Source organism: Chelonia mydas, chromosome 7 (genome assembly GCF_015237465.2).
Source record: "Chelonia mydas isolate rCheMyd1 chromosome 7, rCheMyd1.pri.v2, whole genome shotgun sequence".
Taxonomy (NCBI): domain Eukaryota; kingdom Metazoa; phylum Chordata; order Testudines; family Cheloniidae; genus Chelonia; species Chelonia mydas.
The window spans coordinates 79,564,272-79,568,867 of record NC_057853.1 but is presented as its reverse complement, the minus strand read 5'-3'; positions in this window follow the sequence as shown (position 1 = coordinate 79,568,867).

Below are 4,596 nucleotides of genomic sequence, written 5' to 3'. Positions count from 1 at the left end.
CCTCGCCACCGCCCACGCGGACACCCTCTCCGCGGAGGCCGCAACAACAACAAACCGGGTCACGTGAGGGAAAGCGGGGGGGGGGGGGAATGCCGCCGTCACGTGACCCTGTACTCGGGCCCAGCGTACCGAGTAAATGCCCTCCCAGGTTCTCCCCCTCACGTGACCTACGTCGCAGCCAGCCACAAGCCTTGGCCGTTGCGCGTGCAAGGCGTTGTGTGGGGAGTGGAGGCGGGCGGGTCTGAGGTGGAGCCATTGGAGGGGTCAGCAGCTGAGGCGATGGGGTTTCGTGAAGGGCGCGGGGCTTGAGGAAGGAGGCCGTGCAATAAGGGCATGGGCGGGGCAGTAGCTAAATGTACGGGTGGGATTACATGGAAAGGGTCACACACATAGTAGGTTAGAGGGGCTGGGTTGTGTGACTTGAAAGGACAGGGAGCAACCCAAAGATCTCACCTCCGGTGAGGAGGGCTGTACCATTTTAACGAATGGTGCGTGTTTAAAACTAATTTAGTTAAATCAATGGAAGTTTATATTTTAGATGCTTAGTTCAGATGAGTAGTTCTGTTTAACTTAATCTGTGTTTTGCATGATTTAAACTAAACCCCAGATAAGCCACTATTAAATAGAAAGAAGTATGTATGCATGTGAAAACGTGCACAGGTTTAACTAAATCAGTTTAAAAACACACCTTTAATTAAACTGGAACCAGTTTGTGTAGACAAGCCTAAAATCACCGGGATTCCTGTTTTTTTTTTTTTTTTTTTTTTTTAAAATCCCATCAGAGTAGGAGAAAAAGGAAATCACTCCTCTCTGAGCAGCCAGGTTGGAGATGGGAAGAGAGAAATGGAGATATTACACATTACTGCCGACCACAAGTATTCAAAAATCTGAAATGGCTTAAAAATGAGACTTTAAAAAAGCCCAAATTTATTAAATTTTAATTTGCCTTTTGCTTTTGAGCCTCATGTTTTCAACCCTTTCTCTGCATCCTTTAGGGCTAGAAATTCACTTATTTTTTTTTTTAAATGAAAGTTAAGATTCTCACAATATACCTGCAGGAGATGACCAGGTATTATGAGTCTTGTTATAAAATCATGAGCTGGCAACACTATTAAATGTTACACTGCTCATAAGGCAGTGGAATGGCCATCTCCAAATAGTAACAGACATTGCTATTAGTGTACATTGGGCATGTCTACATTATGTGGCATAGCATAGCTATAATGCCCATAGTGTAGACAATTCCTAGGTTGATGGAAAGAGGTTTTCCATTGATGTAGGTAATCCACCTTCCTGAGCAGCAGTAGCTAGGCTGATAGAATAATTCTTCTGTCGGTTATGCCACCACCGGGGGGGTTAGGTCAGCTTTACTAAAGTGCTTAGCATAGGAGCCAGCTTCTTCTGACCCTGGTGGGTGCTCAACCCTCCCCTGCCCCAGCCCCACCCCAACTCCACCCTTGCCCTGCCCCCTCCCGCCCCCATTCCAACTCCTTCCCCAAAGTCCCTGCCCCAACTGCGCCCCCTCCCGCCGCCATTCCAACCCCTTCCCCAAAGTCCCTGCCCTGTCCTTGCCCGTATTCGACTCCTTCCCCAAATCCCTGCCCCAGCCTCTCCTCTTCCCTGCCAGCGCCATGTTCCCGCTCCCGCCCGGCGCTTGCAACAGCTGTTTGGCAGTGGCAAGCGCTGGGAGGGAGGAGGGGAGGAGCAGAGACATGGTGTGCTGGGAGGAGGCGGGGGAGAAGGTGAGGCGAGGCAGGGGGACGCGGAGCTTGGCTGCCAGTGGGTGCAGAGCACCCACTAATTTTTCCCCATGGGTGCTTCTGTTGGATCATACTAAAGAAGTTCTGTATTAAAATCACAAATGAGTTTGATTTCCCCATAGTTTAAATTCCAGGGTATTACTAATTAAGAGGTCTTTTGGTTTTTGGTACTGGTTCTCTCCCTCTCTGTGTGAAACTTGCAAGCTGCTAATTGTGTTAGTATGTTCTAAGACAGAGTCTGTTCTCAAAGCAATTCTTTGTCATAACTACTCACACAGAGAGAGACTCAAAGCAATACTCTGTAACAACAGAAACAGCACCCAGAGACTCCCCACCCTTTTGTTGTATTCATCTTGCTTTGTTAACAATTGTGATTTAAAATAGAAATAGAGGATGTATGTGGATGGATGCTTGGTGTGGATAATAACTGAATGATCAGGGAGGTGCCAGCCTAAGAATCCAGTGTCTGTCGGCTGAAGGTGTCAAGTGGAAATAACCAGAGGACCCCCGGAGGGCAGACTGGAATCCACCCAACAGCCTCAAGGATGGGAGAACCAAAGAACAAGATAACATCTGGCAGCACAGAGCTGTCAGGAATGTGCTATCTGCTGATTGATTCAGCAACAGCATGATGAAGCAATTCCCATAGACTGGCATAGGAAGAAATTCCTATAAAAATGGACTCTAGAAAGTGAGAACTCTGGGGTCTGATTCTGCAAACCAACTTCCAGGAGCATCAGATGAGCATCTGTCAAGGCCCTGCTCCCTCCTCATGTCCAGGCCACCTGGCCAGTGGCTTGGCATGAGCAACTCTAAGGCTGGTAACTATGATAACAACCTTGCAGAACCTGTGTGTGTGTATAGATGAATGTGTGAATAAATATGAAATTGAATGGAACGTTATACCTATAACTGCTTACTATGATTCTTTCTGTATTCACAATAAATGTGGCATTTTGCCTTTTCCCCTTTAATAAGATCCTGCTGGTTTTTATTTTATTGGAATAACACTTCAGCCCCGGAGCACCCATGGAGTCGGTGCCTATGGTGCTCAGGGGTGTGAGCACCATATGTAGGTCGATCTAATTTTAAGTGTAGACAAGGCTTTAGTCTTCATGATTTTCCCTTTAACTTTTCCGATACTCATTTACAAACGCATCTAGTCACCTTACATGATGTTACCAAATGCCTCTTTTCCCTTCAATATATACTTCTAGATGTGGCCAATAAATGATAATTAGCCTAAACTATTCCTTGTCTGTTTGCTGAAGAGTTTGCTGTGTTCACTGACATGAAGATGTTATCTGAGGTTGAAGAAACAGAGACTGCATTCTTTCTTAATGTGTCAGCTATTTGCTTTTCTGGTTTTATAGTATCTTAAAGTTTGATGAAGTTTTTGTATATGCACATATGGTGGGCTGCATGTTCATATAAACAAATTTTATTTCAGTTTAGTGAGTTTGTCCAATATATCAGATAATGAGGCCATTTTACTTTAGAAAGGAGTGTGTCTCAGTTGGGCCTGCATACTCGATTCTACACTGCAATTGTGTGGATTTTAAAAAAAAGCTTTTGTAGAACAACTTGGTTCTTTGTCTTATGTGTAGTGTAGAATCGTCCACTGCAATGGGGAAATATTTCCTGACGCTTCCCAATGTTTGTGGAGACATACTCTATTATTTTAATAGGGGTTTGATAGGATTGCTAAAGAACATGGACAAATGTTTCCAAATTCTTTCAGTATCTACTTTTAGCATAAGAACCTAAGCTTTGTGTTTAGTGTTTGATATATTTATAACTTCTCCCATAAATTAAGCCTGTTAGTGCCTCATCCAAAGCCCACTGAAGTCAATGGGAGTTTTCCCACTAACACAAGTGAGATTAGGATCAAGCCTTCTGCCTAATATAATCCTTTTAGTAGTTTAGATTTTATGCCCTTCTCTGTATAAAGGGTCCTAAATACACACCTTGAACTGAGTGTGTAGTGTCACATATGGAGACCACTGCCTGTCATGCTGATCAATGTTTTCTTATGTCCCCATGGCGGTCTTTCTGTATCCATCTGTCTCTTGTTCTATACATAGATTATATGGTCTTTGGGGGAGGAACGGTACTTTTGTTCTGTTTGTTACTCCTGGGGGAATTCTGCACTACTGCATGCATACATAATTAATGAGCTGCACATTTTTAATTTTTGTGCAGAAAAAAGCTGCTGCTGAAAAGTTGCCGCAGTTCTGCCTTTTGTCCACCAGAGGGCGCTGTGGCACTAGAACACAGCAGCAGCTCCCAGTCAGCTAGGGAAGAGAAAGAGCTTGCTTTCTTCACAATGCCTGTTGGGCCAGGTCAGGAGACAAGGGTTATGGGGCTGCTGGGGGGGGGCAGACAGGGGCTCATAAGGGCTAGTGTGGGAGGACAGACTGGGGCAGGGGCTGAATGGGACTGGAGGCACAAGGCCACAGGGGGCAAGGAGGTGTGGGGCCACATGGTGATGGGGGAGGAGGTGCAGAGATACATAGGGAGGGGGGCTGGCTGAGTGTGGGCACAGAGATGCATAAGGAGAGGGGGTGCAGGGCCACATGAGTATGGGAGAGTGGGTGTCTGAATGGAGGTGGAGGGACACATATGGACAGGGGGTGCAAGGACACATGGGGATGGGGGGAATAAGTGTCTGAGTGGGGATGGAGGGACACATGTGCCTGACTGAATGGGAGAGGCTAGGGATCAGCAAGGGTCTGCATGGGGGAAGCTCCCTAGCAGTCCCACCCCCCAAAACCTATTCCACACTCCCCCCCCATACCCAACAACCCTCCAAGTTCACACCCAGGCTCCTTCCCAG